Source organism: Triturus cristatus, chromosome 4_2 (genome assembly GCF_964204655.1).
Source record: "Triturus cristatus chromosome 4_2, aTriCri1.1, whole genome shotgun sequence".
Lineage (NCBI taxonomy): Eukaryota > Metazoa > Chordata > Amphibia > Caudata > Salamandridae > Triturus > Triturus cristatus.
In genome coordinates this window covers 329,187,691-329,202,626 of record NC_140586.1, presented here as the reverse complement: position 1 = coordinate 329,202,626, position 14,936 = coordinate 329,187,691, and the positions used below count along the sequence as shown (strand labels likewise).

At 43.8% G+C, this 14,936-nt stretch overlaps 1 protein-coding gene across 6 annotated transcripts in view; it reads left to right on the top strand.

Annotated features, from left to right (window-relative positions):
* LOC146833815 (dimethylaniline monooxygenase [N-oxide-forming] 2-like) overlaps positions 1 to 14,936 on the top strand; it is a 540,028-nt gene that overhangs the window by 514,301 nt on the left and 10,791 nt on the right. The gene's annotated exons all lie outside the window — the stretch shown is intronic.

The following is a 14,936-nucleotide window of genomic DNA, read 5'->3' as shown; positions in this document are numbered from 1 at the left end:
TCTGGTCTGATCACAAGGCAGTGAAATTTACTGTATCCTCCACCTCGCAAGACACTAATAGAATAATGAATAAACAAACTATGTATCGTCCGTGGAAAAAAGTAAAGGCTGACGAACTTAACATTTATTTGGCAGATACCCTTCCTAATCTTTCTCCTGATCTGGACGAAGCAGTACTGACCTATTCCAATTGGTTGGAAGGAGTATGTAATGAATTGGCTCCTAAAAAAAGTCGTCGCAATTTTAGAGTCCGTCCATCTTCTCCATGGTACTCACAAGAACTTAGAGATAAAAAACTCCTTTTTAAATACCTGGTAAAATCCTGGCGACGGAAGTATGATGTACAGGATAAAAAACTATATAAAGACTCTTTGAACCAATACAAACAAATGCTCTATAAAACTAAACAAGAGTTATTTGCCATTAAAATCAACAAGGCAAAAAACTCTATTAAAGAATTATTTAAGACAGTCACAGTCTTGGCTCTTCCGGCCCGCCCCCCATAGAATCTAGTCAAGTACTTTGTGATAAAATAGCTAATTCCTTTTTTGATAAGGTTGAAGCCATTTTCACTACATTTGCACATTCTTCAAATGTGACATCTGTTTCGTTACTAATGATCTAAGTGATCATAACACTCAGCTCCACACTTTTAAGTCCGTCTCAGTTACTGAGGTGTTAAAACTGTTGGAGGAAACCAAATCAGGTTCACCTAATGACCCCTGCCCCCTTTCAGTACTAAAATTAGCCCCGGAACCAGTGTCCGCTATCTTAACTACTATTATTAACACAATGTTCGCACAAGGCTACTTCCCCAAAGTATGGAAACTGGCGTCTATCCTCCCACTCCTGAAAAAATCACATCTGGATCCCAACGAACCTAATAATTTCAGACCTATATCTAGGCTCCCTTTACCCGCGAAAATCGTGGAGAAAATAATAAACATACAACTCAGCAGATTTTTGGAAGAAGGCCAGGTGCTAGATCCCACACAGTATGGCTTTCGAGGGGGACATAGCAGTGAATCAGCGCTTCTTAAATCAACTGAGGAGATTAGAGCCATTTTGGATCAAGGAGGAAAGGCAGCAATGATAATGCTTGATTTATCTGCTGCCTTCGATACAGTCTATCATGGTCTTTTGATGGACCGGCTCTACGATATTGGAGTCAAAGGAAAAGCCTGGAAACTGATTAAGTCCTTTTTAGTGGACAGAGTACAAACAGTTACCCTTGGAGACTTTACGGCTAAACCTTTCTCCCTTCCATGTGGTGTTCCGCAGGGATCATCTATTAGTCCGACACTTTTTAATATATATGTAAAAAACTTGGCCTCCCTGGTAGAATCCTTTGGGTTCAACCTTACCTCTTATGCGGACAACACTCAGATCGTGGTCTCTCTCCTTCCTGGAGGACTATCGAATACAGCATCCGCATTTAAGGAGTGTATGACGTCAGTCGGCAGATGGATGGCCCAGAACTGCCTCAAGTTGAACACCACTAAAACGGAGGTGGTAATTTTTGGAAACGACTCGAATTTCTGGACTCCTGCATGGTGGCCAGATATTATGGAACCGTTACCTTTTCCTAGTAAAAAAGTAAAAAATTTGGGAATCATTATTGATAATAAAATCTCCCTTAAAGACCAAGTCAATGCGGTAGTTTCTGCTACTTCGCATACTTTGCGGTCCTGTAAAAAGATCCTGCCCCTCCTACCCAAAGAATCCCAAAGGATAGTTATATCAGCTCTGGCACTTTCAAGACTAGATTACTGTAACAGCCTCTACCTTAATATTCAGGAGGGACTACTGAAAAGACTGCAACTATTGCAGAATGCAGCAGCTAGACTGATCTCGGGTATTCCCAGATATGCCTCTATTTCGGCGGAGATCAAAAGGTTACACTGGCTGCCTGTAAATAAACGAGTTTTGTTCAAAGCTATGTGTATTACACATAGAGCCCTACACAAAACTGGACCTTCCCATTTGATAAGCCATATTCAATGGTATTCACCCGGTAGAAGCCTGCAGTCTTCAGGGGCAACACTAGCTTCCATCCCAAGGGCAAACAAAGCGAATTGGGGTGGGCGAAGCTTTTTAGTGAGAGCAACTAAAGCATGCAATATTCTCCCATTCCATCTCAGAAACACCACAAACCATCTGGAATTAGGAAGGCCCTTAAAACATGGTTATTCACACGTTAATGCCTCTCATACCTGGTCTCAATTTAAGGATGGACTTCTCTTCTATAGCGCCAGGACACCTACGGGTATTAGTCGCGCTTTATAAAAGTTTATAACATAACATATAACAACATAGACTATGCAGGTTGATGGAGGAGTTGCTCTTATATAAACAGTGTTACAGCAAATAGCTTTGCATCAAGGAATACTTGTTTTTCTTTCTTTTTTTTAGTTTAATGAGCGCGGCGCCGTCTTCACGGACAGCTCACTATGCGAAGCAATAGGTGTTGCTTTTGGTACTGTAAATAACAATTGAAAAAAGGCATTGCCATTTACAATGCCAATAGCTCCAAAACTCGCAGTTGAGAGACCTATTGCATTGTAAATGCTTGTTGGGGGTGGGGAGAAATGTGATCAGGAAAGTGGTGATCTTTTAATCTAGCGACATCCTCCACCTCTCCACCTCTCCAACTCTAGGAACACTTGCCTGTTCTACTACAACAAGGCTGCCTATCACAGACTCCTGAAACTTAACAAAAGTAATTGTTGACTCAGGACAACAATCCTTAAATACAACAAAAGCATTAAAGGTTGCCAAGTGGAAAAGATGAATAGCCAACTTCTTATACCAAATGTAAGCCTTACGAAGAGCAGTGTAAGGTTCCAACCTCTAATCTACTCTATCAACACCACCCATGTGCCTATTATAGTCTGAACTGCACACAGGTTTGCGCACTTCACCAACCTGACCTTAAACAGGCACAGGTGAAGTGTTTTCATCATGGATGGTAGTCAGCATGTAGACATCTCTCCTGTCTGTAAACTTCACAGCTAGCAGTTCCTTGCTACACAACGCACTGCACTGTCCCCGCACAAGCTTTTGACAAACAAGTTCTTTTGGGAAACCTTTATGGTTAGAGCTGATTGTGTCACAGGCAAGTGTCCACTTTGGCCAATTCCATTTGCATATGGCCATGTCTAAACAGTGGTGGCGTAGTGGGCAAAAGAACGATGGATTTAACCCAGATCTCTTGACTGGGGGAGAATGTATGCATTGTCAGCATTCCGTCCATCATTTGTTTGTTGTAACGCTTTTCGCTCTAAGTGGGATGGGTATTCCCAGACATGGGACCCGTGCTCACTACGCCACTGGAGTCAAGCTATCCAGGCTGATGACGGCTGATAGCCAGTAACCGGTCCTAGGATGCTTGATTCCGGTCCAGGGAAGACATGGCTTGGCAGTTCGGGCTGGACTGTTCCCATGAGGCACAGGGTCAGGACTGATTTGCATATGGCCATGTCTAAACTGTGGTGGCGTAGTGGGCAAAAGAACGATGGATTTAACCCAGATCTCTTGACTGGGGGAGAATGTATGCATTGTCAGCATTCCGTCCATCATTTGTTTGTTGTAACGCTTTTCGCCCTAAGTGGGATGGGTATTCCCAGACGTGGAACCCGTGCTCACTACGCCACTGGAGTCAAGCTATCCTGGCTGATGACGGCTGATAGCCAGAAACCGGTCCTAGGATGCTTGATTCCGGTCCAGGGAAGACATGGCTTGGCAGTTCGGGCTGGACTGTTCCCATGAGGCACAGGGTCAAGACTGATTTGCATATGGCCATGTCTAAACTGTGGTGGCGTAGTGGGCAAAAGAACGATGGATTTAACCCAGATCTCTTGACTGGGGGAGAATGTATGCATTGTCAGCATTCTGTCCATCATTTGTTTGTTGTAACAATTCCCTGAACAACTGCACACCAATGTAGAAGTTATCTACATATAAATGGTGACCTTTGTTAAAAAGTCCTCTACCAAGTTCCCACTCAATTTTCTCAGTCACTCCAAAAGTGGACGGACAACTAGGGGGGTCAATCCTGGAATCCCTACCGCTGTAAACCCTGAAATTAGAGACATATCCAGTCCTACTGTCACACAGCATATACATCTTAATTCCATACCGTGCCCTCTTGATAGGAATGTATTGCCTAAAAACCACGCGGCCCTTGAACAAGACCAAAGACTCATCCACAGCTATTTCTTTCCCTGGAGCATAGATCTCAGAAAAACGATCTACAAAGTGATCAGTGACAGGCAGAATCTTAAAAAGACTGTCACAATCAGGGTGATCTTGTGGCAACTCTAAACCATTATCGACAAAATGCAGCATCCAAAGCAGAAGCAAATAACGATCACGATTGCCAGAAATATAGCCATTGCCATCAAGACTAGTAGACTAATATGACAACATTGATGGCTTCCTTAACAAGCCCATCAAGAAAGATAAACTCAAGAAGTTCTTCATCTCTTCCAGAATTCTGGGAGTCCACCGGGGAGCTCTAGAGTGGGGTCTAAGGCTGGCACTGTTGTCCCACAAATACTGTTGAGCATACAAATTACTCTGCTCAACAATCTATGCCAAAAATACATTGTCCATAAACAACTGAAAAAATTGTATAGGAAAATAGTTTCATTATCCACTCTACACCATGGAACACCATAAAAGTCTGGCAATGCCGGCTGCACCATGCCTGGGGCAACCCAGAGGTCTGCACTTACAATGGGAGGCCTTGCAGCCCCAGGCTGCAACCCAGATGCCTCTTGCTGCACTATCGGCACATCAATGTCTTCCTCTAAGACAGGCATTTCATCTGCACTAAGAGTGGCTTCATCATCCGATGATTCCTTGTGGACAGAAAACTTACTGCCAGAATCTTCCACTGCCGCCTCCTGCCTCAGATGCAGAGTCAGTCTCTGAACCATGTGTAATCTTGCGATCTACCCTAGCGGGATATCCAAGATGTCTGCCACAGAGGGCACACTGGCCGATGAGGGTGGTGTTTAGTGGTGCAACACCATGTGACCGCCTCGGCCCTAGAAGCGGCCCAGAAATGCAGAAAAAGGGAGGAGAAAGGAGCGGAGCGTGCGGAAGAAGCCAGCGAATTGGCGGGAGAGACCCTGGAGGACCAGACTACAGAGACCCCAGGAAGGGAACTTCCCATGAAGGACAGCGTCCGGAAGCCAAGAAGGGAGCGCAAAGACTCAGCACCAAAAGTCGGAGGAGCTGAAGACTGTGCACCCAGAGACACTGCTGTCCAGTCCAGCTGTCCCACAGAGGTAGAGGATGCTCTGACTCCCTCTGCCACGAACCCGAAGGGCCATGGCCCCAGGCAAGTGCCTTTTTTCAATATTTATCCCTAGGAAGGTGGTGGGGAGGGGTAAACTGGAACACCACCTCTTCACTTTAATAAGCAAGAGAACAGGAGTATGGTTACTGGGGTGCTTAGGTGACAGTAACCTAAGGTTCTGCCATTTCATACTCTGACGGTATTGTACATGACTTTATTTGAGGGAAGAGTCCATCTAACAGCTGGGACCTGGACCAGAGAGGAGCCCCGGGCCATACCCAAGGAGAGCAGCTGTGACAGAGACTACCCCTGCAAAGTCTATGGACTTGTTTTATTTGTTTTGACTAACTGCCTTGCCTATTTTCTTTTATTTAAGTGACTCAGTGAGACTACTGAATGACGGAGACCTTACCCGAATGTGGTGAATACGGTAGCGTTCCTCGGTAATAAAGGATATCTACCTATACAAGTCCCTCGTCGTGTGCCTGTTCCTTACCCATAGTAACCACACCATGGTCAGAGGAAGACTCAAAAAGCATGCCAACAACCTGCTGAGCAGTAATCCTGCAGCTTGCCATAATCCTTACAAGAAAGGAGACTTCACAAACAAGTCAACAACAACCAACACTGTGCAAACTGAGTAATAACGAAGTGTGTCTTTATCACAAAGATCTATATTCTCAAAAACAATATGACTCACTTGCCAAGGATAGCTACACTCACCAGCACCTACTCTGCAGAGACACAGCAAAAAGAAACGATATCCCACTAGAAAGACAAAACAAAACCAAATACTCACAAGACAACAAAATACACATCGACCACAAATGCAAAAAGATTTTGACACTCAAAAAACAGAAGCCAAACATATTGCTATTTTTACACCATTTGCAAAAAACCACATTCATGCAGGGAAATGAAACTCATTTAGAGTAAATAGTACAAAAAAATGTGCATACTAAACACATGCAACTACACAAACTGAAGAACCACCAGTAATGAAACCGCAACCTGGAACATCAGTCTAAAGAGCAAAAGCCTTGAACTAGAATAAAAAGGAGAAATAAAACGTTGCAATTGCAATTCACAAGAACTAGAATAACATTATAACACGCTATGTCACTACCCAAATGGTCAATCTGCCAAATGGGCCTTCAAATAGGGCTGAAAAAATAGGGGTTGGTCTTGCCCAAGGGATCTGGTGGGGTTTTCTGCCAGTCTGATCTGTCCCTATGTGGGCAGAAAACACTGACAGAAATGTGCCCCCTTGCAAAAGAAATAGATCCCTGGTGCCTAGTAGGGTTTTCTGCCCTCTCTCCCACCTGGGGACAGAAAGGCCAAAATAACTGGCAGATCTGTCCGTTTCAGAAAATACATAAACATAACTTAACCCCCTTGGAAGCGACCCTTGGCCAAGGGGCCGCTTCCATCTGCAATAAATAAATGATCCCTGGTGTCTAGTGGGGTTTTCTGCCCCCCTCCCCATAGCAGACAGGACAAAAAAACAGGCCGATCTCCCCTAAGGGGGAGCAGAAAGATCATTTAGGCAATTTTGCTCCCTTGGAAGCAACCCTTGCCCATGGAGTCGCTTCCATACAACAAAACACAAAATCCCTAATGCCTAGTGGGGTTTTCTGCCCCCCCCCCCCCCGAGGGCAGAAAGGCCAAAGAAACAGGCTGATCTGCCCCTGAGGGGGGAAGAAAAAGCATACAGTAAATGTATCCCCCCTTGGAAGCGGACCTTGCCCAAGGGGTTGCTTCAATACACTAAAAAAACACAATCCCTGGTGCATTGTGGGGTTGCAGAAAGGCCAAAAAACAGCCTGATCTGCCCCCGGGGGGAGGGCCAGAAAAAACATCTAGTAAATTTAGCCCCCTTTGAAGCAACCCTTGCCCAAGGATTTGCTTCCATACACTAAAAAAAACAATCCCTGGTGCCTAGTGGGGTATTCTGCCCCAAAAAAGGGCCTATCTGCCCGGGGGGGCGGGGGGGGGCAGAAAATTTGAGTCCCTTTGAAGGCAACCCTTGCCCAAGGAGTTGCTTCCATTTAAAAAAAAAAAAAAAAAAAGACATCCTTGGTGCCAAGTGGGGGCATTTCTACTGCACGATTGCGACGCTGTGTGCGATCGTGAAGCAGAAATGCCCTGCGAAGAGGCATCAGGGGAGAGGAAAGACTCTTACCTCTCCCCCGATGCCTCTGTGCATGGAGCAAAACCCACCCAGGAGCAAAGACACCTATCTTACTCCATCTGACGCCTGGAAGCAAATAACTTCCAGCTCGTCTGGGGCTTACTGATGACGTCAGCGCGCGCTGTGCGCGCTGACGTCTTGGGATTGTCATGGGGAGTCGGTGGTGGCAGCAGAAACTCTTCCGCTGCCATCCTCGTTGGAGGGAAGTTGTTGGGCTGCCCATGGGGCGAGCGCCAGCGCTTCCCCCATGGATGGGTGCCATGATGGAGCAGTTCCATCATGAGCACACCCCCACCGTGGCTCATGACGGAACCGCTCCGTCTTGAGCATAGAAAGGGTTCAACTAAAAAACACTGAAATTCACCAGTTATAGTTATCTAAAGTAACTATAACCCGTGCCATAAGGTAACTAGATCTTGCACCCCCACCATGCACCCTTTTCTCATCAATAATTTCACTGCAAATGTTTGTCATGTTAGCAGTGATGTCATGGAAGATGTCATGAGTGATGTAATATGTGGGGTACTTAGCAGTGCATGGTGAGGGTGCGAGTTATAGTTCCCTTAGGACACGAATTATAGTTCCTTGAGACAACTATAACTGGTGAATTTCGGTTGTTTTTAAGGTTTAAAACTTAAGTTGTTACTGAGCATTTCAAATAACGAATAATAATGTTACTTTGTCTGCCAATGTTTAGCTCTGTTTCCTGCTCAGGGTCTTTCTGGCTCCACTCTAAACCCCAAGCCTACTCATACCCCATAGCACGCCAGCTGGCCTACTATGTAACCATCACCCACTGAAGACAATCAATCCCTTTAAAATGAGCAACAGGAAAGCTAATAAAAGGGTAGTCGTCGAATGCAGCTTGCCATAGAGGGTTAACGGTAAGAGCTTTTTATGTTTGTCAGGGTCTTTAAAATCACCAAGTGTATGTTGTTTTTTGGGAACACTTTATTGAATCAAAACTTGAGTGATAGCCATTGGGAGGATTGAGCTTCACAAAAATGTCTTAGCCTGTGTAGTTTGTTCACCAGGGCATGCAGCTAACCACTAATGTAAAACAGCAGAACAGGAATTCGCTGCATTCCTGTTTAATGCAATAAGCAGAGCAGAGCAGGATAACGTCTGCATACAGCAGTATCAGTTTGTAACCGATATTTTTGGGAACTCAAGCTAGTTAAACCTTCATAGCTGCTTTAGCATAATCCTACTGTGGATGCGTGTCCCGATATAAATGACACAATATCAAACTGTGTGAAACTTGCGTGAACACCCAAAAAAGTCCCAAATGTTAGTTTTAATGACCTTTCTCTGTCTCCTCTGAATAGTATTGGTTTCCAGAAACGTTTTGATAACAAATAGTCACATTTAATTTTTTGGAATACAGCTTTTTTATTTTATTCCACTTTTCTTAATCCTAGTTTCCCAAAACGTTTATGGCAATTAGCAAATGCATAGTTTATTTTTATGATCCTGGTTCGAACCCTCAATTATTTAATCTTTTAACAGTATTGGTGTATGAGACGTTGATCTGTGCATGGCCAAACAGCTCCCTTAAAGTAAGTCTTGCGCTTGGTATATTCTACTATGGGTGAAATAAGGATACTATAAGGAGACTTTGGTTTACCTCTGTGGAGCCTTCCTGCCAAGGGTTTTGTGGGAGTCTTCATTACAGGTGACCCCTTAATTCCAGTCAGGCTGTTAACAACAACAACAACAAACCCAAGGCGGACCCGAGCGACCTCAAGAACTTCCGGCCCATCTCCCTGCTTCCGTTCCCAGCTAAGGTCTTCGAGAAGATAGTAAACACCCAGCTCACCCGGCACCTCGAAGACAACAACATCCTTGACCCGTCCCAATCAGGATTCCGCAGCAACCACAGCACCGAGACCGCCCTCATCGCCGCCACAGACGACATTAGGATCCTGCTGGACAACGGCGAGACGGTGGCCCTCATCCTCTTGGACCTCTCCGCCGCCTTCGACACTGTCTGCCACCTCACACTACGCACACGCCTTCACGACGCAGGGATCTGTAACAAGGCCCTGGCCTGGACCACCTCCTTCCTCTCCGGCAGAATGCAGAGAGTCCGCCTCCCCCGTTTCGATCCAAGGCCTCCGAGATCATCTGTGGCGTCCCTCAAGGATCCTACCTCAGCCCGACACTGTTCAACGTCTACATGGCACCACTAGCACGCATCACCCGACAGCACGACCTCAACATAATCTCCTACGCCGACGACACTCAGCTGATCCTCTCCCTCACTAAGGACCCCCTCACCGCCAAATTCAACCTCCACCAGGGAATGAAGGCCGTCGCCGACTGGATGGAGGACAGCCGCCTCAAGCTGAACATAGACAAAACGGAAATCCTCCTCCTCGGATCCAACCCCTCCGCATGGGACGACTCCTGGTGGCCCACATTACTGGGGTCCCCCCCGGCCCCCACCTACCACACACGCAACCTGGGAGTCATCCTCGACTCAAAACTCTCCATGACCAAACAAGTCAACGCAGTCTCCTCCACCTGTTTCAACACCCTCCGCATGCTCCGCAAGATCTACAAATGGATCCTGACCAACACGAGGAAAACAGTCACCCAGGCCCTTGTCAGCAGCAGACTCGACTACGGAAACGCCCTCTAAGCTGGAGCCTTGTCCAAGCTCATCAGCAGACTACAGAGAATCCAGAATGCCTCTGCACGCCTGATCCGGACGTCCCACGCCGCGACCATATCACCCCCCACCTGAGGAACCTGCACTGGCTACCCGTCGACAAAAGAATCCCCTTCAAACTCCTGATCCATGCACACAAAGCACTCCACAAAACCGGCCCAGCCTATCTCAATAGTCGACTCTCCTTCTACGTACCCAACAGGAATCTCCGCTCCGCTGACCACGGTCCCACGCATCCGGAGAACCACTGCCGGAGGCAGGTCCTTCTCCCATCGCGCTGCCAAGACCTGGAACACCCTTCCCCTCTACCTGCGACAGACCGAAGACCTGCTGACCTTCAGGAGACAATTCAAGACCTGGCTCTTCGACCAATAGCAGCTGCAACCTCCCCCACCCCCCCCCCCCAGCGCCTTGAAACCCTCACGGGTATGTAGCGCGCTTTACAAATGATGTGATTGATTGATTTTCAGCCTTATCAAATTTATGAGTTCCACTATGGAATCCGTACCCTGAATTACTGATTCCCCAGCAATTCCTCATTTCTTAATGACATTGTCATAGGTCAAATAGCCCTGCCCTGGAGTTGTGTGCCCCCGGTAGCGGTAACTCTGGGAGAGAGGAAATTCCAGCCCATTTACAGGGCCACTCCTAATGTGAGCCCACTAAGGCCTTTTAAAAATGACCTCGCCAATTTCATTGCATGTTCTTGTTCCGAAAAATATTCCTTTGCATTCATATCATCATACACTATAGTCCAGTCTTAAGAGGGAGGCACCTGCACAGATTGTGTGGGTTCTTGAATGTGGAAAGCAAAATCCTTAGGAAAATACTTGACAGTAATTCCTGGGCATGCCTGACCAAAGAGGATTTATCCCAGGAGATTTACAGCCTATAACTTACACATATGTTTTACTCTTACTCACCCGATAGACCCAGATATTAACGTAGTGGCTACCTTCCTAGATGCGGCCAAGACATTCAGTGCTATTGAATGTCCCTTCCTGTTTACGGTGCTGAAAAGGGTGGAGTGGGTAGAGCTATGCCACATTGGATTAAACTGATATAAACTGATCCCTTGGCCAAAATCAATGTGAGTGGAGTGCTGGCAGCTCCGATCAAGGTGGGCAGGGGAGCACTGCATGGTTGTCCACTATCCCCTATTTTATTTGCTCTGGTTATGGAGCCAGTAGTTTGTATCCTAAGGAAATAACATCACAATAAGGGTAGATGAATTGGCAAAAGGGACACCCTTCTATTGTTCTACACAGAAGATACTTTACTGCTTATGAGAAACTTAAAAAAATTTGAATCGAGCAGTCCATACAATTATAACCTTTTGCTGGCTGTCCGAGCAGCAGATCAATTGGACAAAGTCGGTAATGGTCCCAATTACAGTTACCTCTTGCCAACCAAAACTGGAGTTCTCTCTAAAATGGCAAATTGATCCCTAATGTTACCTGGGTATCACAGCAACATTAACAGTATTATAACTGCAAATGACAGGAAATGCATACACAGCATAGATGTACTAGTAGGTAGATGGATTAAACTCCAAATTTCAGTTGCTGTTAGGGTGGCGCTGATAAGCATGGTTGTTCTGCCGAAACTCTTCTAATTTCTCCAGAACAACCCCATTCCCTGACAAAGATGTTTTTTTGGTTAGTTATGAGTGATACTGATAAAACTAAAAATTGCAACTGCCATATGACAAGGGAGGGTTTTCAGCTCCCAACTTCAACATATGCTACCTGGTAGCGCACACCCAGTTTCCACATCATTGGTTACATAACCCTAGACACGCACTAATCTGTGACCTAGGAAGGGGGTTGATTGGCCCAATACCATTGACAACTGTCCTGTATCAAAAGGCGTCTAGAGAGGGCTAGAGAAATTCCTACAGTGAAAAGTTTGGAAGGGGCATGGCCGAGGATTTAATATCTAAAATAGAAGGCTTACCGTACAATAAAGAAAAACAATTTTTGGTATCATTTGATATCGAATCTTTGTATACCAACATACCCCAGGATGAGGCATTCGCAGTAATGAAACACACATTAGACCAGCGAGATCGTCCCCATCAGGTCCCTACTGACTTTATAATATCATTAGCTTACTTGTGCTTAAAAAATATTTTTTTTAGCTTGAAAGAGAGTCTGTATCTACAAGTTTCCGGAGTGGCAATGGGCTGTAGCTTCTCACCAGAAATAGCTAATTTAGTTATGGCCGAATTTAAGAAAAAATGGATATATAGCGACACCAACCCTTTTAAAAACTATATAGGGTTTTGGTGTCGCTATATAGATGACATATTTATGATCTGGAATGGAGAAGAAATACAACTGACAGATTTCTATAACTGGCTAAATTCAAGGACTGTGGAGTTTAATTTTACCATATCAAAAGATCGGGCAAAAATAAATTTCCTGGATGTATTTGTTCAACAAGATAAAGACCAGCTAGGGGTGAGTCTATATACTAAAATTACAGATCGAAACACCCTTCCGCATTTTGCCAGCAGTCATCCTCGCACGTTGAAAGAAAATTTGCCATATGGGCAATTTCTTCGTGTGAGGAGGAACTGTACCAACAAAGAGGATTATTTCACTAATGCTGAGATACTTAAAGACAAACTAATTATACGGGGATACCCTAAAAAAATTGTGAAAAGTGCTCTTAAAAGAGCTTGGTACACACAGAGAGAAACTTTGCTGATCCCTAAACAAAAAGATGAGAATATTCCGTTAACATGTGTTCTCACATATGACCCTAAAGCGAATAGAGTTAAAAAGATCATTCAAAAAAATTGGATACAATAGAACATTTAGGAATTGACAAACCACTTTTCACCTTCAAAAAAGGAAAAAACATTAGACAACAGCTGGTGAGAGCAGCAAGACACACTGAGACAGCGAAAAAAGATTTGAGAAATCTACTTTGTTTACCACCAGTGGTGGGCCATTTCCGTTGTCAGAATTGTTTGGCATGTAATTTAACAGAAGATTCGAAACAGTTAAATATTAATGGTCAGATACACTACCAAAGAGTTTTTTCGAATTGTAACACAAAGAATGCAATATATTGCATAAAGTGCCCATGTAATAAATATTACATAGGTCAAACGACGCAAAATTTGAAAAAACAAATCTTACAACACAAGTCAAGGATCAGATGTAAAGTCCAAGGAGCTCCACTGGTCCACCATTATCAAAATCTAAATCATTCTGAAAATGATTTAAAGTGGTCTGTGCTATGTGTGATTGGAAATGTGAGAAGGGACGAGCTACAAATCAAATTGAATAGATTGGAGGCTAGATTAATTGAGAAGTATCATACTGCGACAACGGGTCTTAATGACAAAGATGAGATCTGGGCATTATTACAATGATCTGTTTGTCATTCTACTAAATTGGAAGTAATGAGACAAAAACACATAATCTCTAACAGAGATGACGCTGTATAGTATTCATTTTTGTATATAAAAATTCTATGGATGATAAGATTTTAAGGAGTGACGTATTACTATGGGTTATAAGGTATGACTATCACTTAGTTTCTTCAATAATTTTTTCATACTTTGGTTTGATACATTTTTTTTAATATGTGTGGTTGTGTAATTCCAACACACTTATTTTATAGATTAGAATATGAGGTCATAAGATAGCACACTCATTATTTAGTTCTCGACATTCCTTATGAGGCAGCCAAACACCAGTCCTCTTTTTGTGGCTCTTATAAATATGTCTCCTTATAGAGCCTTGATTAGTTTCTCCGTTTTTAGATGAGATATCCCATTAAACTCACTCGTTAGTGTAGATTGCACGATTTCAATATTAAGTAGATGATATTTATTTATTTTCATTTATTTTTTAAGAATTTAGTGGATATATAACCAAATTGATTTGGTACTACACTGGCGACCTTATCTATGGCAACAGTCTTTCTTCTGTGTTGATTCAAATACAACTAGTCCATCTTCAATGTTGTGGACTCTCAATGACGTATTTACACGCACTTCCGTATTGCGGATGTTTGAATGAGCAGAGTACGCTAGCGTTTGAAGAAGTAGAATACGCGGAGGCAGAAGAGAAAAATACCAGGCCTGAGTATAGCGACAACATTAGGTACAATATGCTATATCACGGACTTAAATTAGAAATAGTATTAGAATATGAGAAGTAATCCTCGGCGTCTTAGTTTACTTATTCATTTCTTTCTTAGTACGTCGTGACGTTGTCTGAAGAAAGTGGTCGGTTCCACGAGGAGACTTAAAAAGTTGTAGAGAACGATTAAATAAAGACGCAGGTACATACTCAATTCGTCGGAAATGTAGTAATGTTGACTATACTACAGAGTTTGAAATAATGTGAAAGAAACTATTGAGGTACAGTTTCTCGCGTTTTCCTATTAGAAAGAAGCTAAAAAGAGAAGTGGCTGAAGATATACTGCCTAGACTTCGTGCTGGTACACGCTATCCGTCTCCGACTAAGTAAGTGATAAAAGTGACTTTAGTATTGGAGTAAAGTCCTTTTAGTTGGTTGATACAATAAAAATCTGGGGTAATGAACTGCGGTTTCTGTGGTAAACCAGGCTCAAAAGTGAGGCTTACAAACACATATATGTACACATATATGGTTTGGATTGTTGAGAAAGATTAGGTTATGGTATGTAAAGTATTGGTAGAATCTTGTTTTTAATGGTAGCTTAGTGAAAATCATGGTTGACATATTTATAATAAAAAACAAATAATTGTGTTTATTATTAAAATA